The 27,905-nt window shown below is 33.8% G+C and overlaps 1 protein-coding gene across 1 annotated transcript in view; it reads left to right on the plus strand.

Moving 5' to 3' along the window:
• FOXP2 (forkhead box P2) overlaps window positions 1–27,905 on the plus strand; it is a 553,196-nt gene that overhangs the window by 135,066 nt on the left and 390,225 nt on the right. The window contains exon 4 of the mRNA XM_027574472.2: window positions 27,574–27,664. The gene's annotated coding sequence lies outside the window, so the exon portion shown is untranslated. The remainder of the gene's footprint in view (window positions 1–27,573; window positions 27,665–27,905) is intronic.

Consider the following 27,905-nt stretch of genomic DNA (forward strand, 5'->3'; position numbering starts at 1 on the left):
ATATATCAAGAATTTCAAGTAGTAGATGTGTAGGTACAGTTTTATATTGCTAGTCTTTGTAAAATCCCTGCAAATAATTGTGTTGACGTTTTCATTTTAAGTTCAAAAACTTCTGTGAGCTCCACCTCCTTTTTCATGTTTCATGCAGATATATATATATATATATATATATATATAGGTATTTTTATTTGTTTTGGTAGAAAATGTGCATGTATTAAATGTGGCGACAGTTGGTTTTGAAACATACTGGTTTTGGAAAAAAACATCTGTAGAAGAAACTGTGTATTTGGTTTGGTTGAAATGTGGGTGGAAGACAGCTGCTTTTAGACTTTATTCATCAGTCAGTCCCACCCCAGTGGATCTAAAATGCTAGAGAGAATTTCAGGAACATGGAGATTGCCTACTCAGCCAAAAAAGCATAAACAATATAGTTAAAAGATATCGTCATGTTACCATAGTTACATGAGCATCTTGGTTTCAGGAGTTAAAAAAAATTTTAAAAAAGATCTGTGTAAGAGTCTTCTGCAAGGAACGACTCTCCTTACATGGAATTCTAAGGTCTGGACTAAGTTAAAATTTATTTAAAACATATTATATATATTGTGACGTTGATGTCGAACTTATGTCTGTGTATGTCTGTGTATGGCACGCCTGATCTGAAAAACAAAATATACTTAACATGTATTTTGCAAAATAGAGGCAAGAATTTAAAGCAACTGTTTACCTTCAAAGCAAGATCTAGTATGAAGACAAACATAGCATTTAAGCTTTCCCATACTCAGGCCTCCTTCATGAAATAGTCACATGATTGGGGTTGGAATTGTCCTATTTATTATCTTAATAAATGTTAAAAGATGTATTATCTTCCTTGCTTCTGTAGAAGCAAAAAAAAAATAGCATTGAGAATTATGTACTTCACCTTTTTAAATAGGAAAACCTATACTTCTTTATTTATATTTGTCCTGAGATTATTAAAAATGATTCTCTTCAAATTTTAAAGTACATGAATTTTACCTATATTATTCATATTTTATTGCATTGGCTTCATACTTATTTCATATATTACCCTGAAATATTTGAATTTTAAGTCTACACATTTTTTTATCAATAGAATAATAAATTCACAAAATGTGGATATAAACTCTGAAATGTCTTTTCCTTAAGAATTTATTTCCCTCAAAATATAAAAACCATCCTTTTTTTATTTTTGTTTCTTTAAAAACATATTTTTTATTACATGGGTATTGTGTGCATCATTATATGAGGGGTTGCTATGGGAATTGTTTTAATCATTTATTATTATAGTTAAAATCACATCATAGCTTTAAGATCTACACCTAATTTTGCTGTAAATATTACTAAAGATTTCTTAAAAAATAGCCTTCTTTCAAAGTTTAAGCTGCTCTTCCCAGGCAGTAATGACTTTTGGACTTTAATCTTATTCATTTCCACTTTCCTTAAAGTTGATTTTTTTCTTTAAATTTTATTTGGATAACTGATGTTTCAGGACTTTTTAGCCAAATATGTTACATGAAAATTTATATCACTGTTGATACCACGTCAGTATTTGTTTTATTTCTACATTTAATATTTAAGATGTTTATCAGTTATTCTCCTGCAGGTTATTGGCAACATACTTCTCAATATAATCGTATAAAGATTTCAAGTATTTCTATATTGGATTTTTATAACTTCCTCCATAGGATGATTTTATTAATAAGTATTGAAAATTAGATAAAATGTGATCAGTGAATCTGGGATATTTAATTCTCCTTGAGCTTCTAATGCTTTTCTGATATCCTGATGACATAAATGGTTGTCTTTTTATCATAAGAGTTGATAATGAATTTAATTTTAAGATTCTATTACCATAGCCAAGCATTTCCTGTATTCACTTTTACGGACTTAAACGCAAAGATAACACATAAGACATATTCTGCCTTTTAAGAGCTTTTGTTCTAGTTTAAGAGGAGAGGATATTTATTCCATTTTTTTGTTCTGTATACTCATTCAGTAAGATTTTTTTTAATATCTACTGTAAGTGTGCCAGGCAGACCTGAGACTATACATGATGAATAATACTTAATTTCTTTTCTCAAAGAGCCAAAATGAACATAGGTAAAGAATTAACTCTGCTAATTATTACTGTGTTAAAAATACTGAATTTGAGGTATACACAAAACTATGATACTGCAGAAGGCTAAATAATTAATGTTGGGCATAATAATGGAAAACTCCACAGATGGTTTGACATGGGCATTGGTCTTGATATGAGTAGAGTTTGTCCTACCACAGAATGTCGAGAAAGGCATTTTAGACTATGTGAACTTTATGATCACACATCTAAAAATGTGTGAAAATACAAGATGAGCTCAAGGATTATAAGAAATCTGGTGTGGCTATAATCCTGGGTACATAGTGGAATGATGAGAAATAAAACTGAAAAGGGAGATTTGGAGCCATGTTAAAAAATCTGTTTTATTCTATAGGTAGTAGGAAACCATTAAATAACTTTATTTTATTCTTTAAGTTTTTTAAAAAAAATCTAGTTAACATATAGTATACTATTATTGGTTTCAAGGGTAGAATTTACTGATTCATCACTTATAACACCCAGTGCTCATCACAAGTGCCCTCCTTAATATCCATTCCCCCCCACCCATTTAGCCCATCCCTCCTCTACCTCCCCTCCAGCAACCTTCAGTTTGCTTTGTATAGTTAAGAGTCTCTTATGGTTTGCCTCCCTCTCTTTTTTTCCCTTCCCCTCTGTTCATCTGTTTTGTTTCTTAAATTGTACATATAAGTGAAATTATATTATATTTGTCTTTCTTTAACTGACTTAATTTGCTTAACATAATACATTCTAGCTCCATCCACATCACTGCAAATGGCAAATTTTCATTCTTTTTTCTGGCTCAGTAATATTCCATTGTATATGTGTGTATATATATAAAATGTATGTGTGTATATGCCACTTCTTTACCCATTCATCAGTAGATGGATGTTTGGGCTCTCTCCATAATTTGGCTATTGTTGATAATGCTGCTGTAAACATTGGGGTGTATGTGCCCCTTTAAATCAGTATTTTGTATCCTTTGGGTAGATACCTAGTAGTGCCATTGCTGGATCATTGAATAGTTCTATTTTTTGTTTGTAAAGATTTTATTTATTTATGTATTTGAGAGAGCGAGCAAGTGAGAATGAGGGAGAGAGAGAGAGAGCATGAGGGGTGGGGAGTGGCAGAGGGAGAGGGAGAAGCAGACTCTGCTGAGCAGGGAGCCTGACATGAGGCTTGATTCCAGGACGCCGGGATTATGACCTGAGCCAAAGCAGAGGCTTAACCAACTGAGTCACCTGGGCATCCCAAGATACTTCTATTTTTAACTTAAAAAAAAATATTTGTCTTTGCATTTGACAATGTTTTATACATGAATTTCATTTTATTCATTTTATAAACATTCATGATCATTATCTTGTTATGGAATGTTCCTTGTTTTCTACTCTCTTGATCCAGTTTGTTTCCTTGCCTGTATTTCTTCTCTGACAATAATATTGCTATCCCTGCTTTCCTTTTACTGTACAAAGTGAATTCCACAATGCCTTGAACATAATTGATGCTCAGATATTTGGAGAGTGAATGAATGAATATATGCATATTTATGCCTATTTATAAGAATGAGAAAAATAGAAGGTGAGTGCAGGAACTACATAGGCAATTTTCTTTGGAAGAGCCACCTGTTTCCACATATATGGAATATGTGGGTTTTTCTTCCTATCCTCTAAAGCCTCACACTTTTTCATATAAGTGACTCTCCTTACTCCTGGGTTGAAGAAGATGTGACTATCTCTATACCCGACCAAACATGTTCAGAAGCCATCATGATGTGAAAGAAATCGAGGGACAATAATGTTTAACCATAACTCTTTTTCTCAATACTTAAAATGTGACTGTTGCCTGTCAGTGTTTCATTTACTTGGCATTTTTGTTTCCATACTGTTTTTTAAAAGTAATTCATCTCACAAATAAAAATGCATATTATTTGTAACACTGAAGATGGCATATGAGTTTTGTAACTGAAAGATTTTGTTTTCATCTTTAAAAGACTTGTACATACGCATACGTGCATCATATCTATACTTATGAATGTTGTAAGTGTATGAGATTTACTCTATTCAAAAGGAAACAGGAAAAAAGGTTTAACATTCCCGAAATTTATTTCCTCCCCACCCTCCGTGGAAGTATTTCATTTTCAGAAATACATTGGGACAAAACTGTGCTAAAGGATTATTGTAGAAGAAATTATAAGAATAAACCAAGAACACAAATATGAGTTATTCACAGACAGAATATAAAAGTGATTGCCCTCCAGCATTAAAAGAAAGTATAAAGATGGTTTGAAGATTCATTGAACATATCTACACAGGTACAGTGACATGATGAATTTGAAATAGTAGACAATGGAAGACAGATTTTTTTCCACTGATAGAATGATATAGAGTATCTCTATATGTATGATATCCAGAAATAAGCTAACTGGAGAGACTACAAAATACATTCTTAAAGTTAAACAAGTTTCTATTTTTAGTCAGGCCAAATTATCACTTTATTTTTTTTAAGTTTATTTATTTTTTTAGTAGTCTCTGTACCCAATGTGAGGCTTGAACTCACAACCTTGAGAGTCACATGTTCTTCTGACTGAACCAGCCAGGCACCCCTAAATTACCACTTTAAATGAGGGTTTTCTTCAAAGAATATTTTAATCAGTTGGATTTAACAGATATTTATTGGATTAAGCCTTTATGCTAGGGATAAAGTAGTGAACGAAATAAAAACATTATGCTCATCAAACTTAAACTCTTAGCTTATTCCATTTAATAATATACTTCTCCATTTTTTACTTTGATTCTGCTTTAGGTGTAATCTTTAAATCATTGAGGAAAGTTAAGGAAACAAAGTAAGATAAGTAATATTAATTGGTCAGATACTTTACAAGACTGTATATATGTTTTTTATACCTTATTAAAAATTAAGGAATTTCCAGGCTTATAGGCTGTTGGGTCCATTTTATGTTTAAGGAGAATAATTTTTAAAGAAGTCCTAAGTCATTCATTCAGTATATTCAAAAAATATTTATTGAGCCCTTACATTGTACTGGGCATAGTTCTAAGCACTGGAGATTCAGGTCACACAACTAATAAGCATGAAGGCTGGGATTCAAATTCTCGTCTTACTCTTAAAACTTGTGCTTTTTGCAGGATGCCTTTTAGAACCCTTGTTGAATGAATTGTCTTAATAATTAGCTACTTTGTGTATGTAGACAGATACCAGAGACTTGAGAGGACAGGTACAGTGGATATGTTAACCACACTTTGAGTAAGTTACCCAAACCTCATTTTTAAAATTCTCGTTGACCATATCATATCATGTAGAATTCTCTTTTCAGAATTGTACATTCCTGTTTTACACGTGGCTTTCTCCAAATATGTTTATGTTGAAAAGCAAATTTGGAATCCTTTACATTTTATGTAAAGTTGTTTTCTGGGTAACATTTTTTATTCTTGGCCACTCTATCTTATACAATAATATCATGATAAATTCTTCTCAGAATTATAGAGCTATATCTTTCCTCCAACAGGATTTGAGAGTTGTTTTTTTTTTAAATACATACTTTGTAATATCATTTTATTCTTAGCATACCTATTTTATCTATGAGTATTCCAGGAACTTGTAAATATATATTTATAACTGAGAACTTTTTCTAAAGCTCTCTACCTGAGTATCTCACTATCTGTGTACATACGTGACACACCTTGATATCTCACAGACATGTAAAATTAAACCCAGTGAAAGTAGTAATCCATCAACTTTTATCCCAAATCTCCTTCTCTTCTGCTGCCTGTGTTGAGAATGACAACGATCACCTCAAGTTTAACATCATGCCCAAGTCAGACAATAAGTGCTAACCTCTGTTTCTTTCTTTTCACACACCCAATTAGTGACAAAGTCTCATTTATTCTACTTCCTTAAGACTTTTTCTCCACTCTCCTCTCCCTTCTCTTTGCTACTCCCTTAGTGAATTACCGTTTCTGTGTAGCTGTACTTTTCCCACTGGCACTCTGCCTCCTCCTTGATGAATCTTACTCCTGAGTCCCAGAACGAATGGCGTCTTGTGTCCACTGAATATGATTCTAACTAGTACTCATTGTAATTGATGTTATACTGGTTTTGCATGTTTACAATCCACTCCTAGGCTAGAAGTTCTTTGGGGATAAGTGGATGTCATGGCTTTGCAATCATTGCATAGTGCCTACTGTGTAGGAGATATAATAATAGTTGGGAGAGGTAAAAAAATGAATAAAGGGTCTATCTTAAAACTTTTTGGAAGTACGTTGGATAAAAATAAATAAAAACTGAAAAAAAATAGATGCCTGGTCATTCAGATTATAGTTTCTTCATGCCTGAAAATTTTGTTGTTACCATTTAATTCAGACCACGTTGAAGTTTTGCTTACTGTTGGCTATAAGTGAGTTTTACAAATAAATATCCATAAAAAATAAGGCTAAAGAGAAGGAGAAGGAAAATATTGAGTTGGCTTATTTTTTAGTTCTGTTCTTGTCCGCAGTAAAGACTGCAGCTACATAGAGTTGACTTAGTAGGCTTATTGAAATTGGTAATAGCTAAAACTTAATGTAACACTGTTTTGTGGCAGGCACTATTCTAAGCGTGTTGAATGTCTAAACTTTTTATCCTCACAGATAAGGCTGATACTATTATTCATCATTAATTATTTCCAAATTACAATGAGTAAACTGAGCCACAGAGGGGCTAAGTGTTTTTTTCCAAAGTCAAACAGCTGATACAGGATGGATTCAAGCTTAATCTGTTTCATTATTCAAAAAATATTTGTTAATTTTATCCTGTGTTCCAGGTACTCTTCTTGGCACTGGGGATGCAGCAATGAACAAGACAAAGTCCCTGCTCTATGTGACTTATATTACGTATATATATATATATATATATATAGAGAGAGAGAGAGAGAGAGAGAGAGAGAAAGAGAGAGAGAGAGAGAGAATATCAGATAATAATATGTTCTATGCTAAATGGTAAGCAACATAAGGGGAAAAGGAGTACCTGGATTGGGGAGAGTGGTGTTTACCATTATATAGAGAGTAATCAAAGAAGGTCTATCTCATAGGGTAACATTTGAGCGGAGACATGAAAGGAAGTGAGTCAACCAGATAAACTGATATCTTGGCAAAAATTAGTCCAGGGATGTGGAATGACAAGTATAGCCCCCCTTAGATAGGAGCATAATCTGTATGCTTAAAGAACAATAAAGAGGCCAGCATGGCTAGAGCCCAGTGAGTAAGAGAAAGAAGAGTGATAGGAAGTAAAGCCAGAAAGAGAGAGAAAGAACCATATCCTATGAGAATTTCTAGACAATTGAAGCATTTTGGTTTTTATCCCTTGAAATTAAAGCTGTTGTAAGAATTTGAGATGAGGGGTCTTGAAACATGATCTCACTTCTGTGTTCATATAATCACATCAGCTGCTGTGTTGAGAGTGGACAATAAGGACCAGAGAAAAAGCAGAAAGACTAATAGGAGGCTATTACAATTATCCAGATTAGAGATGATGGTGGCTTCGGACCTACTGGTAGTAGGAGAAGTTGTGGTGGATGGTCATTTAAGGGGTTTGAGCTATGGATACATTTTCAAGGTAGAAACAGTAGAATTTGCTGCAGGATTATGTCTTAATCGTTATATTTTACTGGGTTTGGTGAATATTTTGTGATTGGTCTCTATACAGAGAAGAACAAAAGGCCAGGGATTGACCAGTTATGTCAATTATCTTGTGAGAAAGACGGTATTATAGCACCACATCTTCAAGAGTGAGCATAGGGAAATAGCAGTTGCAAAGACTGGTGTGAAGGTCTAGAATGGCCCACGTATACCAAAACTTTATGAAAGAATGAAAGAAAGGATCCTAAGAGAGCAATAAACAAATTGTCAACTTGCACATCCTGAAATATTTTTTAAAAAAGGAAAAGAAAAAGCCACTGTTAGTAATTTTACATATCATAACTATTCAGTTTGCTCCCATAATATTTTAAAACATTAAAAACCTTATAGCGGTGCTCATGACAATGTTTTTTGTCTTATAAATTGAGTTTGACATGGTCTTTTTCTTGGGTTGAAAATGAAGAAGTTTTCTGTCTTAAAAACATCAGAAACATTGTGCAGTAGACTAGCTGAAGAACCTCTAGAAAGTTTCATTTATGTGAACATAAATTGTAATGTTTTACAGTGCTTGGACTGCAATGAAGTTTAAGGTACCATAGTAGGCAGAGAAACCTGGGTAAGCGATTAATAGTTTAGTATCTCATTTCCTATGGGAATGTGGCTTCCATTTGAAGAGGAGAATATTATAGTCTTATTTACTCTAAAATTCATATATTGTAGAAGAGTATGTTAGAAGTCCCGGTTGGGTTTTTCCTGAATTCATTATCTTACAAAGTCAAATACAGATGCATCTTTCATAAAAGGAAGAAGCTTATTCTAAAGAGTAATATCTGAGACTCTTCGATCAACTTATTACATTTTGATGACCATTTCAGACGATGAACAGTAGATGTAGAGTAACCAGAAGAATACAAATGAACTTAAAAAGTTACTGATGAACAGCAACAGAATTAAAAACTCAAAGCTGTTAACAAATTTTTGCCAAACTGGGTTGCAAAAGGAATAATTACTCTAAGATACATTAAAGTTGTTTGCACTTAAACAGGCCATTAAAAAATTCTGCTTTGGGCCATTTATGTTCAGTGACCTAACATTTTAAAATAGATTTGGTTTCTGAGGTAAAAAAAAAAATTCTAAAAGAATTCCTCATAATATCATTTTCCTTATAAAGTAATTCTTTGGGAATGAAAGATAAAGCCAGAACATAATAGGAAACAGAGAAAGATGTTTGAGTCTCAGAGGTACCTACTAACTTCTTAATTCAGACCTCATTTAGAGAGTACATGATGAACAGCTTTTGAGTTACATGGTTGCTCAGTCATAAAACAAGTTTCCAACAGGAGAAGCAAATTAAATGTGTATATGTTGAGAGAGGAGGATAAATAGGCAAGAAAAGGTAGGGTCATCAGGGCCTGATATGTGAAAACAGCTGACGTGGAGAAAAAGGACGAAGCTTAAAATACAGAATTGTAAATTGATGGGGTTAATGATGGGTTTTCCTAATAAGAATCGAGTCAACAAATTCTAAATTATCATTTTAAGAAGTCTGAAGTAATACATCCTAGAAGATTTCCATCTGCAGTAGGTTACCAAAAAAGCCTCAAATTCCACCCCCCACCACCGAATGCCGGTCTCTTTACAATGTGACTTGGCAGCTTCTGCCCTTTCTTGAATCAAGGAAGGAATTATAAATTAATTTGACCAACAGAATGTAGCAGAAGTAATATTAGCTCAGAACATAGTGAAGTACATCAACTGAAGAATATAAACAAGTTCCGAAAGGATTTGACTACATCTTGAGTGGTAGATCCTAGTAAGTTTAGAGGCAAATTACTTTTGAAGCCAATATCGTGAAATTATCTAAGAAGTTGTAATCACGTAAAGTATCCTTTGACGACTCTATTAAAAACAAAATCCTGTGCTGAACGGACCCCTTCATTGACCTGATTTTGCTAGCTGAGTGTTTTATTATATTTTAGCATGTTGAAACAAATATTTGCTTTATTTTTAATAGCTTATGAACAAAAATCACTATCAACAGCTAAGGATTTTATACTTTCCAGTTTTCAAACTTTTAAATACCAAAAAGCACCCTTCAGATTTTAGTTTTATTCTTTCTAATTTAAAATGAGGTCATACCTCCTTTAAAGAAAGAACCGGATTCATACCGGTGAATATCATAGTGGCTAGAGCTGCACAGGTAAGTTTGTGTAATGGCGTTTTAAGACATTGCCAGGCAATTAGCCGAACACAGGAAGAAAGAAATTAAAGAGTGGGTGGAAGAAGAGCTGCATATTTTTGACAATAAAACAATAGGAGATGGTTTTCAGTTTGGTACAAGAAACAAGGGGGTGAATGTCTGTATAAGATCACTGTCTCTCTCTCTTTCTTTTTAAATAGTAAAAGATGGTGTAAAATCTGTGTGAATCTGTTAGCAGTGAAGTTTCCTTTTGTTTGATCTGCAATTGTTGTTCTGTGCCATTAGGTAAATTTTGATGCACTTTCAATAAAAAGAACTATTAATGGATTAATGTTTATAAGTCCCTTTGAGCTCATCAGATGAAAGGTGTTATATAAGTGTCAAGTAGTAGTGTGGTGGTTTCCATGGCAACAGTAACTTCCCTCACCTGACAGGAACTCACAAAGTAAGGTGGGTGAGTTAAAGTTGCTCTGATAACTTTTTGCACTTTCTAATTTAAAGCATTTCAAGCCGGTACTTTAATATTGCATACATATTTTATTTTCATTAACATAAATTACATTTGTTCATGGAGCCTTTTCTACTGTTGTTACTGGTGCATTTCATAGTATTCTAATTATCGAAGGAAAAGACAGTTCATCTTAAAAACTACCTGGATGTGGTGCCTTCCGGTTGGATGAGGGCTGGTGGCGTGGCAGGTGAAAGAATTCACCCAAGGCAGAACAAAAGAGCTGGAAGTTTATTGAATATACTGCAAGGGGGGCAGCAGGCCCCACAGCAAAGGAGAGACTGTCTGCCAGGAGGCAGGGCTGAGGGGCTACAGTTCCAGGGTGGAGTCAGGAGGATGGGAACATACGGAATTTTCCGTTTTTTGATCATTTTAGGAACTGTGCCTGGTTGTAAGTAGCCAACTGGTTTATTATGGCCTATGGCTACTTAGAGGTGGTTTACCTAATGAGCCTGTTTGCATTCAACTCAGTAGTCACTGTGGGCCCTTTTGCCTCGTTCATGTTTCCATTGCTGAAGCCTGTTGCCTAAAAGCAGCCTCTACACTGGATATTATCACTTTCAAAATATTATTCCTCTTCCTTATTCCTCTGTTCTTGGAATCAGGAAGTTCTTGGGTGCAATCTTATCTCTGCTACAGTGTGATCTAAAGCAAGTTATTTGTCTCTTCTTATTCTGTTTTGTCATCTGTAAAATGGAAATGTAATAAAAACTATCTCAAAAGATCATTGTGAGGACTGAATGCAATCATATATGTGAAGTATTTAGTACACTGTCGGATGTATAGTAAATACACAGTAAGAACTAGGTACTCTATATTGTGTTATTTTCTACCCTTATAATAAATGCACATAGAGTCTCTTTATCCCTTAGAACTTACTGTTATTATGGAAATATTCAATATCTACATTGAACAACATGCTAGCCACTTGAGCACTTGAAATCTGGCTGATACCATTAAATTGTAACAGGTGGGAGAGTTTGCGTTGTGTGAATGGAGGTCTCAGTTACTAGATTCCCCACGGAAAGAAATTTAAGTGAGGATCTGCAATCCGATAAAGACAGCCAGAAGGAAAGCAGTAAGCACAAAGCAGTTTATTAAAGTGAAAGTAAACTCTCCAGGTGAGAGAGCAGGCAGGTTCCAAGACGTGGAACTGGCCCCTACGTTGTTTTGAGATTGGATATTGTTGGGTCTTTCCAGGCTGGAAGGAGTTGTATACAGTGGAGTGGTCTCTTAGGCTGCTTCCAGTCATTTGGGGGACTCCTCCCATTGGTTGGGAGGAAAAGTTTCTGACTCTATAAGGTTTGTACTGGAATCCTCATGGCAGCCTTTGCGGGGTGGGGGGGGTGTGCCGAAACCACAATGAAAATTTTACATTATAATGAGTCTAAGGGTTGCCTTGGGGCAGAGGTGGAAGAGGAGAGCCCGTTCTCTGCACCTGGGGCTCTTAATCTGTAAGTCCCAAGGTCTTGGAAGCCACAAAGTCAGGATGTTGTGCCCCTGGGGTTCTAATGTGTAACCTATTTATCACGTCCTTGCCTCCAGCTCATGTCTCTCTCATTCCCCTGCAAGGACTTGGGACTCTGCCTCAGGGAGTTCCTCCTGTTGCTCAAGTCTATCTTCTATCTAACAAAATAACTGAATTTTATAAATTTTATTTAATTTTAATAAATTGAAATAGTAACATGTGGGTAGAGACTACCAATATTAGACAATGCCGATCTAGTGTAAACCTTTATTTTTTTTTTCCCCCTTAGAAACCATCTTATTAGCATTCCAGTAGGAAACCTAGGGTTTTAGTCTCCGGCATTTCCCCCTTCTTGTTGACCATGCACACTAATAGCAACTGAAATTTTTATCTTTTTTTCTCCTTTAATTCTCTCTTTTCTTTCTACCTTAGTTCTGTTTCTGCTCAGGAACTTCTCCTTGTCAACTTCCCAAATACTTCCTTTCTAATGGAATCCTCTGCTCATTTTTCTATTATCAGCTAGTTCCCTATACTCTTAGCCAGGCTTTCTCCTTTTAGGTCAGTCTCACAGGGGAAGAGGGTTCTTTTTTTTCTTTCGATAAACAAAACTTTCTATTTATTCTTTTGACCTAATTTCCTCCTAGCTCCTTTGAAACCTAGCTCCACTGTCATTCCTTCCTTCTTCAGTCTTTTCCTCAACACCAAACTCTCTCATTCAATTGCAGATAAAAGCTATTGCTCACTCCCCTTTCTTTTATTATCAAAGATCCAAATGAGTCATCTATGCTTATTCCAAAACTTCCTCATCTTCCATTTTTCCCTAAATACCTTGTTATCTAGTCAATCATAGACACTCCTTTTTTTGTAGATCACCAAGGACTTCCTGACTTCACTTTCTTAATCATCATTTTCCTTGACTTTAAAATACCTGGCATAATTACTCCGTCTCATCTTGAAACTTACTCTTCCTTTGGCCTCCTCATACTATACCGTCCTATTTTTTTTTTTAAGATTTATTTATTTATTAGAGAGAAGAGAGCAGGAGCACACGCAAGTGGGGAGAGGGGCAGAGGGAGAGGAAGAAAGACTCGGGGGGGAAAGCAGACTGAGCGAGGAGCCCTATGTGGGGCTCAGTCTCAAGAGCCTGAGATCATGACCTGAGTGGAAATCAGGAGTTGGATGCATAAGCGACTGAGCTACCCAGGTGCTTATATATATATATTATAATATATATATATATATATATAAAATATATATATATGCCCATATATATTATATATATAATTTTTTTTAAGATTTATTTACCTGTTTTGGGGGGGAGGGGCAGAGGGAGAGAGAGAATCTCAAGCATGCTCCTCTCTGAATGCAGAGCCCAACACGGGGCTCGATCCCAAGATCATGACATGAGCTGAAATCAAGAGTCTGATGCTTAACCGACTAGGCCACCCAAGCGCTCCCTATGTTATCTCCTGATTCTTTTGTAACTTTAGTGGCTCCTTTAAGATTTAAGCTTCTGTTTTCTTCTTCCAGCAATGTCCCATGTACTTATTGCCGGCCCGTGGTAAACTCTCTGATAGTCTTCTACCGGGTCTCTAGTCTGCATTCCCACACCTCCACACCCATTTCTGTCTTTCTAAATGCATCCTTCCAAAGTCAGCTCACCATCATGTGACTGTTTTGTATAAAAATCTTTCATATTTACCTATTTTAAAATCTATAGTTTGAACTTCAACAAAACTGAACATGTTCTACCTCTGTTTATTTAGCCTCCTTACTCATATTTTTTCCGCCCTATAACCTGGCAATTCTTAAAGTGTGGTCTAGGGAATCAAGAGGGTCCCTCTGACCCTTCCAAGATGGATGTGAGATCAAAATTATTTTCATACTAATATTAAGATCTTATTTGTCTTTTTCACTCTTATTCTCTCTCATAAATATACAATGGAGTTGCCCAGAGGCCAAGTGACATTTGATGATGTCATTGCCCTGACAACTAATGGAATATGTACTTTAAATCTTGTGATTTAAAATGTTCTGTTTAATAGCTAACAAAGTAAGTATAGAGAGCGGTCATCCAGTCAAACAGAAGTGGGTTTTTTTTGGTCTTGTTTTGTTTCGTTTTGTTTTGTTTTAAGGGGAAGGTTCTTAAATTTTTTAGAAGGGTAAAAGTGACCTGGGAGTAAAAAGGTTTGAGAACTTCTATTGTAAACTGATGTGATTTTCTCATTGTTGTTTTTTCACAAAATTATGACCATATTTTCCTTCCTACCCCTATTTTAACTATCATCTATGTTTGAATGTTTAGATATGGTTCTAAGTTCTTCATCAAGCCTTTACTCATCTCCACCTTCACCTGAAACAATATATAATCTTTGTTGTTTGTGAACACTACCTGTGGTACTTTATTTGTATCTTTTTTAAAAAATGATGTTAATATATTTAGGGGATTACTAGATTTGCTTAATTCCTTGAATTAGGGAGCATATAATTTTTAGTCTTTGTATTTCTACTGAGCTTTACATATTTTAGGTACTCAGTAATTATTTAATGAGTGAAATTATTCAATAATTCAGCTCCCAGTCTACTCAACAAGAATTTGTTTAGGGCTATCTGAGGGCTAGATGGTTGAAAAATGCTCAAGGAGCTTAATGTCTCATAGTAGGTGATAAAATATAAACAGAATAGTATCTTGATCATCTTATAACATGCTATAAAATGTTTGAGTAGGGTTCATCAGAAGAAAAAAAGCAAGTGGGCAAATCTTTCTATGGAAATATGGGCTGTCAGAAAATGCTTTAGAGGAGAAGATACACTTAAGATGAAAATTTTGTTTGACACAAATCATATAAGCCAGGAGCTTCCTAGAGCACATACCTAGTATACTTGCTAAGACTGAAAAAATTATCTTTCAGCACTTAAAAATACCAGCTTCCTTGATCTTAAGGAGAGCAGCCTTTACTCTCTTCTTGATAATCTTTTCTACAAAAAGCTTATAAGAAAGTTTTTGGAAATCTTACCACATTTCAGAGAATATCTTCAATCATTTTGTTACCATTCTGCATTATAAGTTTCACTCCTACAAGAATTTTAGAGATTTACTCCTACATGAACATGTAAATTATTTAATAAATTAAAATCGTGGCTTAGTCAGTTAAGCCTCTGCCTTTGGCTCAGGTCATGATCCTGGGGTCCTGGGATCAAGCCCCAGGTCAGGCTCCCTGCTCAGCGGGAGGCTGCTTCTCCCTCTCCTTCTGCCTCTTCCCTCTGCTCATGCTGTCTCTCTCTCAAATAAATAAATAAGTAAATCATTTTAAAAAAAGAAAAAAAATTCTTCAAAAACATAAAATAAAAAAGTAAAAATAATAAAAATAAAATTGTAAAATATACATAGCATAAAATTTACCATTTTAACCATTTTTAAGTATATAGTTCCTTGTCATTAAGTGCATTTGCATTTTTTTTGCAACCTTTACTAAAGCTTTTGTGAACTTATAAAATTGAAATTCTGTAACCATTAAATAGTTCCTCCTAATTCCCCCTCTCCTAGCACTGGTGACCACCATTCCACTTTCTGTCTATGAATTTGACCACTCTAGTTATCTCATATAGGTGGAATCATACAATATTTATCCTTTTGTGACTGGCTTATTTTACTTGGCATTAATGTCTTCAGGGTTCTGTTTTATAGCATGTGTCAGAATTCCTTTCCTTTTTGAGTCTAAATAATATTCCATTGTATACCTGTACTGCATTTTGTTTATCTACACACGTTATGATGGGCATGAACATGGAAATTGGAATTATACTTTTCATGTATGGAACTTATTATAATCAAATCAGCAAAACACTAAACAAGGACATGAAGTTAAAGTCATTTTGTGGTTATATGTATTTGTTCAAGAGGGAATCTACAAATATGTAGGGTAATATTAGAACACATTTATTTGACCAGAATCTTGGCAAATAAGAATTCAGATTACAAGTTCAGATTGGGTGCAAAAATGCTCAAATTTTGAAAACTACTACTCCAATTTGTATGCAAGCTATGTATTAGACTTTTTTCATCCACATAAATACAGTATCTGCCATACCTGTAGTGTTTTAAGAAACAGAATAACAGGTGAAAACAGCCAGAACCTTTTACTAGGGCTGTGATCCTAGAGCTGTTGCTTCTGATGTTCTGAAAGCTGTTGTTTCTTGATTGTGTACTGTTAGTGCCATTACTCATTAAGATGATTGGTGAAGTCTATACACCTCACAGGCTAAAACGAAGAAAATCAATTTCAGACTCCTCTAAAGTATCCACAGAGGACACACAACTTCTATGTCAGTAGGTCACTCATTTTTGGTACTGTGACTCTGCGACACTATTATTGCTTTTAAAGAAAGAATTGGAACAATCATATACAGGGCTACTCAGGGACTATGCGTGTGTACATGAGCATGCACATGCATGCATGTGTGTCTATTTTCTAGTATATATTTCTGGATTTCCACAGCTATAGATTAGTAGCACTAAATTATAGGAGGCATGAAAAAGGCGAAATAAATTTTGCTTTTGTTGACTTTTGTTGAATATATCTTTTAAAAGAGTGTGATCAACAATTGAGAAGAAAATAATTCTCCCTTTGTTTTGGACAACTCAGACCAATGATTAAGCATTGTATAAAGACAACATTAACTCACTGTGTTTGTATCATTTGTTGTTGTCCTTGAGATATAATTGACCTGTAACTATCTGTATGTTAAACACTGGTCATAACAGTTTGATTTCTATGGGGCTAGCTGAACATTCCACAAAGATATTTTCTTTGTTTCATTTTGTGAAGTCATGTCATTTGCAAATGGATATTCTAAGTAAATAAATAATGCACATACTTTGTGTACAAGTTTCTGACAAAAATTTCAGTATGGTTTAGATCTTAGAATATACCTAGGGATACAGCAGGAGAACAATATACAGTTGTAATATATGTAGAGGATAGTCATGTTGTTGATATTTTGAATAGGGATAAAACGGTAGAAAAATAATTATTTGGATGAAAATAACTTTAAAAAAGAAAGCCTCTTACATTTGCAATGGAAATTAAAGATGGCTGAATGAGAAAGTAAAAGTGATAGTTAAGGATCTCCTTTGCCTTCCTTATTGGTACACACTGTTTTTGAACTAAATAGTTTATCTTTGACACACAAATTACGTAATCCTTGTGCTTCTTTTAAAATTTACTTTAATACCATTAAATTATGATGCTACTAATATGAATCTTTTAAATGAGTTAATGCAGTTCTCTTTAATGTACTTTTTTAAAGCTCTTGGTCCTTCTGTTGTTCGTCACTATCAATAAGACATGCACTTTAGAATTATGCTCCCCCCCACACTGGTGGTAGAGATACATTTAAGGCTATCCATCAGAGATCATTTTATATCTACAATCATATGTTTTTACATTAATCATCTTTTATCCATCCATTTTGAGAAAGATATTTAGAGAACTTGCTCTGTGGCAGGTAGTTTTCTTGACTTTCGTATGTCTTTGTGAAAACGGCTTGCCTACTTTCTCCCAGTAGTTCATGGCCAGAGAATAATGACTGCTCTGTGTTCGTGCTTTAAAAAATAAAGAAATATGCGAGAGCCCCCCCAAAGAAGCAAAAAGCAAAAAATTTTTGATCGATCTGAATGCAAGGAAAGATAATTTTGTAAAATTTAATTTTCTGAGTTGTATTTGAGAATCAACCAGAAATTCGACTTATTTTTAAAATAGTGTAGTTGAAAAAAAAATCAGTAAAATTTCAAATTGCTACTTATTTCTCTAGAAAGTAGACTAAATTTAATTGTATCCTTCTGAGTTTTCTTTGTATAATACAGAAATTCCTAACTTATCTAGAATGTTTCATATTTCTATAATTTACCCAATGATAAATTAATTTTCTCATTCTAAAATGTTGCATGGACTCATACAGATAATAATTGTAACACTTCTCTAACAATGTATAACATCTCTTTAGAATACATTATATGAGATTTAATAGATAAATAGGCCAAATGAGAAGAACCATTTATTTATTGAAAAAACCACATTGTATCCAGATGTCTTCAAAAATCTTTATTAATCCAATAATTGTATGGAAATTTTGTCAGTGAAAATAGTGAAGTTGCTAAAATTCGTGTCTAATGTGGTAGATACAGCCACATTAAGAAAGTCTAAAGTTTTCTCCCCTTTTGTATAGGCTCCTAAACTAGATACCTAAGTGCTTAGAAGTTGGAACCCACTAACGAATAATGAACTTCATCAGGAAGGTTATTTGTAAGGAGGACTCTTACTGGGTAGTAAGAATTTAGCAGGGCCAAATCATTGAGAAACATTTTCACTAGCTAAATGAGTATACTGGCAAATATTTTTTCTTGTCTTTGATAATGCTTCTGTGGGTCTTCCAGTTGGTACCCCTAAAATGGTTTTCTAAAATGTTTGACTTGATATGCCATGAAGAGTACTTTAAGAGAATTCAGAAAACATTGTGAGAATGGGGTTTTGAATTTCCTGCTGAAATGTCAGTGATATATCTTTAACTCTTGGGAGTACCTAGTGAGCGTCTTGTCAGTTTGGTTTGGCATCTGGGCAGATCCTAGCACAGTGCTTGAGGACTGTAAATCCTCAATGAATGTTGGACTATATGTATATAGTTTTGTGGCTCAAAACCATTAGAAAACCTCCCTGATTATATTTGGAATCCAGTTTCTTACAGATTTTCATCTAAATAAAAGTATACATAAAAGGGTACAGACCTATCAAGTTGCTGCTGTCAGTTTTCAAATTGTGTTTATTTGAATATTTGAAAAGATTGCATTTTGTAAAATTTCGCACAATATATTCATATAATCAGAATCTCTTTCAGTTCTAAAACTAAAAATGCTATTGTGAATTTTCCCGCCTGCTGACCTTGATAATTTGTTTTATTTCACACTGTATGTTCCTAAAGTATCCACTAATTTTTCATTTAAAAAAACAAGAGGAATAGGCAAAATAGATGTTTTTATTGGAATAAAAAGAAAGGGACTATTTCTTAATGATTTTAATGCACTGGGGCCTTTATATGAATCTCATCCTACAATTATAAGAGCATTCTCCCAGGATATAGAATAAAATAAATGCCTAGAATGAAATGATGATTAAGAATTATTTCAGGGCGCCTGGCTGGCTCAGTCGGTAGAGCATGTGACTCTTGATCTTGGGGTTCTAAGTTCAAGCCCCATGTTGGATATAAAGATTACTTAAAAATAAAATCTTAAAAAAATATTGTCAACAATAAATAAACAACATAAGAGATAGCTATCTAATAATGGATGACTATTTCTCTTGATGAAGGAAGAAAAAAGAGAAGGTAATGCTTTTATTTTAAAACTTCCAGCCTGAAATTTGAACAATCTGTATTCATTCTTTTATCGAGTTAGAGATGAGATAACGTAAGAAAATTCAGTCTGTCAAAACATTTTGTTTCATAAACCACATACCTGCATTGTTTTATTTTAATAAATGTATAGAATAGCTTCTCTAAATAGATGAAATATATAAAGTATATGTATAAAGTAAGCAGAATTGGAAGGGAGAGTCAGGGCTGTGAAATGGGCATACTTTCTCACTGGATCTCAGCTTCTTTGAACACATGTTCTTTTTCTTTGCCAAAGTTAAATGGACTTCAGAAGGGAATCCATTACCTGACCTAGTACATCTCAGTAGAAGTGATTTTTTAAATCATTGCTCAGTTCAAGTTGCATTTTATTCACAAGTTTATATTTTCTGGAAAAAAATTGTTTTCTCCAAATTGGGTTATGTGGGTAGATTAGGCTAGATGATAGAGGTGGATCAGTGTTGGTGGAACTTAACTGAATAGTCAATTAGAGAAAATTGAAGTATTGAATTAAAAGCTGTGGATAGGAAGGAAGCCAGAGCTTCATAAATTTAAGTAGCTTTAATATTCATTTCACATTTATGAAGCACATACTATATCCTGGATGACAGTATGCTGGTGTTACCCTTTTTTTTTTTTTTTTTTTTTCACAAAACATCAATATGTAGAGGATACTCCACATTGTATTGTGGTAGAAGCCAAAAGAACTGGTATTGGGCTGGGACTCTAAACTTGCCAAAGACATTTGGGGAAGGAATCATTTGATAAGTGGTAGAGAGAACATCAAAATTTCAAGTCATCCAGAGTTATCAGACTCCTTATATAGTTGTAGTTGTGTATCCTGAAAGTGACTGGGATGGGATCCCAGTATCCTAAATCTTTCTTACATAGGCTAAAAAACTTGCCCTGAGGTTGGAATTCTGGATCTCTAGACTGCCTGTCTCCTGTTGACTGCATCTCATTTTCTTCTGGTTTGAAAGAGATGGACAAACTAAAGAAATGATCCCTGAAAGAGATGGACAAAGCAGCTCAGTGTCAGGAAAGCAGCTACAGAGGCATTGTCCTCCACGTTAGTATTGTCCACTTACTTCTGTGTGATCTCTTTACATACTTAAGCACTCTGTTATTTGCTGAAAATGAGACCTTTGTGTCACCAAAAATAAGAGAGGAAAATGAGACAGTGTAAAACCAGGTATTTGTTCTGAGGATCACACATGGTGATCTGATACTAAACGTGGTTCTGTCTCGTAAAAACAACTACTGGTCAGCATCGAAAGGAGGATGAGCTTACTTATTTTCTTATCCAAGTAAAAAGGAAAGGAAGGAAGTACCAAAATAGGAAGGGATGAGTAAGCAAATAAAAGAAAGAAAGCACTTTTAAGTCATGCATTTTTTTTAAGGCTTACGCATCCGACTACAATAGACTAAAAAAAAGAGCTATGTGGTGTTCTGTATAATCTGATTGTGTTTAAATCTGCGTTAGTAATTCTAGAAGTAGCATTCTTATATTTTTCTTTGCCATTTTCTTCTAATTTAGTCTTAAATTCTCAGTCAAAAACAACAAAACCGAAGTGGTTTTCGAAGGAGTTCTCTTTTATTAGTGGTCCATTTTTTGAGCTCCCACTGAGCATATGCCTCTGCAGAACAAATTAAAGTCAACTCCAGCCTGTGTTTGAACTTAGGAGCTTGTTTTCAACCTATTACCTATGGTTTTTAAAATTTTTTGAACTTGGGTAAGAATTCAGACTTTAATTTTATTGCCTGAAGTGCTTTTTCTCCCCTCTCCAGTTTTTTAATATTTCACTCTATTAGTAATGCTGTCAAAAGTACTGTGTGGTTTTTCTTTCTTCCACGATGTATTGGAAATACCAAATGATATTTATGCTGCTTTGGAAACTTATTCATTTTGACTGTTATGACATCATGTATTTACATGTTTAAGGTTTATATGATTTTCATAGTTCTGATCTACACTGTGACAACTATTTTAATAAAACAGTTCTAATAAGCTTGGGAGTTTTTTTATTAAAGTTATGTGTCCTGTGAAAAGTGAGGTATGTCTACTTGATGAGCCTTTATTTTAACTTTAATGTTATTGAAACTACTTACTTCCAGTAATTTTTCATAAAAAGTAGAGAAAAAATAAAATGTTTTCAAAACTGCTTTAGCTTTTAGAATATAAGAATTTTTCTCTTTATTACTGCATGAGAAATTTAGAAGGGCATTTAGATTTGATTCAGGCAGGTGTGTCCCCTTTTTTCCACCTGCCTCAAAATAATTATTTTCACATGGAAAATTGCTGTTATAGTTGGTATCACCCTGTGCTTACTTTTGCTTACATGGTATCACATTTTAACTTATAATCTCTCTCTGGCTTCAGGAAATATCATTCATTCAAAGGCATGTTTTACTGCATGCTTACTCTGTCCTTAAGCAGTCATCAGGGAGAGTATCTTTTATCTCTGTGTCTCCAGTCAATAGTAAATCTGGTGCTTAATAGGTGTTTAGTATCTGCAATGATTGAAAAGGGAAAAAGTCTTTTGTACAATTTGAAATTTCAGCCATTGCTGTTCAACAGATATAAAGTTTCAGTTATGCAAGATGAGTAAGTTTTGGGATCTGCTGTATGACATTATGCTTATAGTTAACAATAGTGTATTGTGCACTTAAACATTTATTGGGGCTGGATCTCATGTTAAGTGTCCTGACTACAATAAAAAAAGATATAAGTGAAATTTAATTTTAAAGTATCTTTACATATTTGCATAAATATAGTAATGCATTTTTACACAGTTCCAGCTAGCTTTTTCTCTGAGTGAAATCCAAGAAAGCAGAATCCTAAAAGTAAGTGTCCTGTCTTTATCTTTTCCTTCAATGACTGCCTATTCACCTTCCACCTTATCTATATTATGTTTATTCATTTAATTTTGATTTTTACATTCTCTGACTGAACCTGCCTATAAAATGGATATTTTCAATTCAAAACTAGAAACAAATTTATAAATGTAAAAGGCGTTTCTCCTATCCCTGAATAAATATGTTTTGAACTGTCCCCAGAATGTCAGCAAACTTAACTTTCATTGTGGCTTCAATTATTTTCAAGGTGAACTTTTATCTCAGTTCAATTTCTATGACTTTATCTCCTTAGTGGTTTGATAGGGATGCGGTAGAACCTGAAGCCTTCTGTGCTCCACCTTCTTAGATCTGGATGCTATTAACTGTTGGGGTGGGTCAGCCCAACAAGAATAAATCTTTCATAGGCCCCGTTCTGCAGAGATAATAATGCTTACATGATTCACCCGATGTGGCTAAATGATAGTGAATCTAAGTTTTTATTGGTAATTGGAGTACATCTTTTTAGCAATTCTGGGGTCTCCCTTTACCTTCTACTCCATAAAGATGGCAGGAGGATAATTTGAGAACCAAACTCATAGAATAAATCTCATGTAGATTAGCTATAATTAGTATTTATGTGTATATGTTTATACAAGCTTCAAAGCTTTGCGTCTTGGGCATTCATCACTGCAGGACGGCTCCAGTATTAGCTACCAAAACTAAAAATCCTGCTTTATTAAGGTGTAGGTTAAATCACTATTTTTCAAACTTTTGAAACGGTATCTATACTACGTTTTCAATGTTATTTTAATTTCCAAAATAAAATGAATATTGTGCCATAGTAAATCAAGGCAGTGGAACAGAACATTCCTTTGTTTCCATGTCTTACCTGTTTTGAAAAATCACTGAATTAAATTTTGTCTCCGGATTACAAAGGCAGTTTCTCTGTCCTGGTTTAGATACATCTGTTTTATCTAAAATTTTAGTTTTAGATTCCCATGCCTATCCAGTTCCCTGTTGACTAGTCAGTGAAGGAATACATTCATTCAACAAATATTTATTGACTGCCTACTACGTGCAAGGAAGCAGGTTGGGTTTTTTGGACTCAAAAGTGAATTGAGCAGACAAGCATCCCTGTCCTTGCGGACTTCATGCAGTTTTAACCAGAGCTAGGTTGCTAATTGTAGTGATGTATGTATGTATGTATCTCTGAAAGCGGTTTCATAGTATTTAACCTTTGCAGAGCCAGCTTTTTAAAAATCTAAGCTGTTTCCTTTCTTAATATTTGTAACATCTGCACTCAAATGATAACAATGTGATGTTCCTCTTGTGTAAATGCCTGCTGGAAAATGCCTTCTGAGCCCTTCCTAAGTTTTGTTAGGAATAGAATAGCTGTTCATATAGAATATGGACTGTCTGCCTTCTGAAAAGTAACTTACCCTGTTCCCCAGAAGCCCATGGTTGTTTCTTTTATCCTGCTAGCTTACATCCCCATTACCCAACAACTGGAATTAAACTTAGGCATTTGTTGTTTTGCTGGGGTTTTGTTGTTTAATTATTCTCAGTGAAGTGTTGGTTATACTATCAAGGCTTTGTAATCGATGAGCAATTATTTGCTTACCTGGCTAGAGTTAACTAGCTTGTTTCTAGATAATAAAATAATTCTTACTTCTCACCATTCCCCAAGAAGACCTATGCTGTATAATATGAAAACAGAACTGAAAATGTTAGTGCGGTTTTTACTTTTGTGCATCAGTTTACACATTATGACCTATATAACAAATGTATTTTATTTACTTCAGATATTTTTAGTATATCCTTCCAAACTGTGGGAGTCACAAGACTAAGGATTTGTGTTATGCTATTTTGTGTAGCATTCAAAAGACACTTATTTTACGCTTAAGCTTTGTACAATGTAATTTTTTTCTTTTTTGTTTAAAAAACAATTAAATGATAGTATTTCTTTTAGGACATATCTTCATTTTTGTTAATTAAAAGACAGGAGGGTAGAAAATAGTAACAGAGAGTTCCAAGTGACATTAGAACACTAAATCTCTTTCTTGAGTATCAGCGAGTTCTTAGAAAAAATAAACACAACAAAACTAAACCACCTAGTAATTGTTCTCTTCATCGAATACAGTTCTTAAAGAAAACAGGTCAAACCCTTTGTGAATATCAGAGTGATGATCTCTCCTACCACAACAAACGTTAAATAAATTCGTAATGCACTTTAAAAGGCTAGAAGAAATGTGTAAATGTGAACCACATAGGGATCCTTTTATCCAGAAATTGTTCTTTGACTTAAATTAAGTGCTGCCTATATATATTCATATATATACCATGTTGCTCAGTACACTGTGATAACTATTCATTACATATTCCTCATTATACTGCACACTGTGAAAGCAGGGTTATGGTTTTATCTTAGAGCCTGGTCAGCCAATCAATGTGTGTGAATGTGTGTATGCAAGAGAATTCTAATTAGCCTCTTTAGCTCTGGTTTTGCCTTTTCCTTTACTGGCTTAAGTCGTTGTTGCTGTTTTTTAAATTAAGTGATCATTATGAGAATTGTGATCAGTAATCTATGACATAGTTTATATTTTCTTTCTTGAGCTTTAAGTTACTAAAATAATACATACTTATTTAAGTAATATAAATAATATTAAATAATAATGATAAATTAATGCTTATTTAAATAAAATAACATTTTAATAAACATGCAACTGTATTATTGTGGTGATAACGTATTTGTTTACTTTTAAAATTAGCTTCTTTATCTTTTGTATTTAATTTTGACTTTTATCAAAGAAATACATGCACACAGTTAAAAAAATCAAATGACAGAAGGCTTACTATAATGAAAAATAGCATTCTTCTGCCTTGTGTCTTCCTACTACCCAGGCCAACTATATAGAAGTAACAAGTTTCTGGCATTCATATCCACAATTTATTTTATATATCCATAATTGCAAATGATGTGCTTATTGCTAGTTTTTGATTTATCTATTTTTCGAATTGATATAATGAATAATGAATTAATTTCAAATGAATAATGAAAATGGAGAAACTAGTGAGAGAAAAGATGCAAATAAAAAAATTGAATAAAATCTAAGCTAACATATTCTACAGTTGATATCTGCATAGGGTGTTTTGGGTCCATAAACAACAGGTAAGTATTTTAGGTATCCCAAATTACTTCAAAGAATAACTGTATTATTTATGCTTCCATTACCAGTAAACAAGAGAGTACTCATCTTTCTGTATTCTTGCCAACACAGTGTAGAATCCAGCATTCAAATGTGTGCTCTTCTGATGGCATGAAGCGGTATCTTACTGTTTTTTTTTTTTTAATTTGCATCTTCCCAATAACTAGTGATTTTGAACATTTTAAACTATACTTGATAGCTGTTCTAGCTTCCCCCCTCTGAGAAACTGCCTGTTCAGGACTTTTGCTCATTTTTCTATTGGATCTCTCTGAATATATATTTTAATATTAATTCCTTGTTGGTTTTAAGTCTTCTCTCAGTTTATTTATAAAATTTATCTATGGTATCATTCATTGAAAAATTTTCATTTGGTTTGGCCAGATCTATCAATTTTATGCCTTACTATTTTAGGTCTTGTTTCAGAATTATTTTTTAATTTTAGGTGTCAAAAATAGTCACCTAAGTTTTTCTATTAGCTTTGAAAAGATAGCTTTCACATTTAAAACTCTTTAATCTCACTGGAATCCAAATTTGTACATGGTATAAAATAAGGAGCTGAGTTTATTTTTTGCCATATATAGATGGTTTTTCTTTGTCCATACAATAACTCAGCACCAACCTTTTCTTTTACTTTGTGATGTTACCTTATATAAAACTCTGATTGCTATGTGGGTTTATTTCCAAACTCTATTTCCCTGTCTGCACCTGGCTTTAGCAGTAAACCTAATATTTGGTAGATTGGATTCCCTCTCTTTGTCCTTTATTTTTGAAGTTTACTTTGAGCTATAGCATATACTTTTAAAGTGGGTTTGTGGATTTTATTTAAAAATCTAGAATTTATAGATTGATTTGGGAAAATTTGTTATCTATGAAAATGGGAAGGAGAAAATAAGCCAATATGGAATTAGGAAATAATTTAGATTGCTACATATTAATAAGAAATATATTTCTTTTGGTGGCATATAGCAGGCAAAAAATTATTATGGAAGAAAGATTAACACAAGGAAAATCAAGAGGGGAGCCTGCTCATGTGCAAAATTTTATCATTAAGAGACAAATGAACAATAGAAGCAATAGAGAAAGACTGCTAGAATGTGAAGAACAGGCATTTGAATTACCTTAATTTTTGTGACTTTGAGTTACCTTGATAACTAAAATAATGGTTTCAAACTATGCTTTGCAGAATACCTAAGACTTTGTAGAATACCCCCAGGGTACCTGAGAAAAGAACAGGTGGTATTGAGTACTGGGGGCTCTGATTCAACCAGAATACTTGAATACTTCATTTTTATCTGTGTAACTAGTTGACCCGTCACTAAGATTTTATTGGAAGAAAGGAATTTTAGCCAGAAGTGTTTGGGAACAATTTAAATAAAATTAGTGAAATGTCTAAATGGTATATGATGTCATCCATCCTTTTCAATGCCTGTGGAAGGCATTGCTAATAGAATACAGGACTCCTTCTGCTAGACTCAGATTTAATCTCCATATAGCTTTCCATGTGGTGACTATCAATCAATCAAGTTGGTGTGTCAATCAAAATCCACTTATTACCTATGTACTATTAAATTCTGTAATTTCGTTGGTCCTTAAGAACACTTATTTTAGCCTAAGAAAGGTATGAGCTAATTCTTTCAGATTAAAGAAGGAAGAGACTAGAAAAGAGAGTCGTTAAGTAGGAAATGGGTCTAGGAAGTACTCATTCAAATAACCGTTAAGGTAATAACCCTTACATTGCAATTATAAGGAGAAAATGCTTACTACCAATGTGTTAATTGTGGAAAGGCCTACAAAGCTCGTTAAGTATGTGTTGAAGAGGCAATTGAAATCAGTCGTGTTTTCATTTGGGAATCTTGAGACATAAATAATTGTATTCTATAAATTATAAAATTTAATCACCAAAAGTTTAAACCTGCCAAATCAATGTAAGAGTGGGAGATAAAATCTGCATCTCTTAGAAATGCATCCCATGCTGTCTCTATGGTCCTTGCTTTGGTTCAAACAATGGATTTTAAACTTCTCGAAATTAAAATATAGAAAAGCATTTTCATACACATTTGAAGACTTCCAAAGCAATGAATGCATTAACAATTATCTTTATTTGAGTTTGAGTATGTTTTATGTGCTATGAAGTCATTGAACTAATTGTGACATAAATTTAAAATTAATTTTTAAAGTACTGACAGTTATTTGTTTCTATTAACAGGGCTATTCTAATGTGATGCTGGGATTGAGTTTACCCAGGACTCCATATCAAGGTTGACTCGAAAGTCTTGTGGAAGATCTGGGAGAAATTCGTAAGTGGCCTTTTGACAATTCTTTTTGGTTTGTTGTGCTTTTGTCTGTTTTTCTAGTGTTTATTTTATTCTTTAATTTTTTGGTTAGGTATCTTTGCCCAGATGTTAAAGTTATTAGTGAACCACAGAGACTTGTGGTTCCAATAGTATGACTATAGGAATATTTACCACTGTCGCTTCTCTTGCCTTTCCCATTTCACTCCTTGCTGTGCTTTCCCTTCCTATTAAACTTGGTTTCTTT

The sequence above is a fragment of the Zalophus californianus genome, chromosome 12, assembly GCF_009762305.2.
Source record: "Zalophus californianus isolate mZalCal1 chromosome 12, mZalCal1.pri.v2, whole genome shotgun sequence".
NCBI lineage: Eukaryota > Metazoa > Chordata > Mammalia > Carnivora > Otariidae > Zalophus > Zalophus californianus.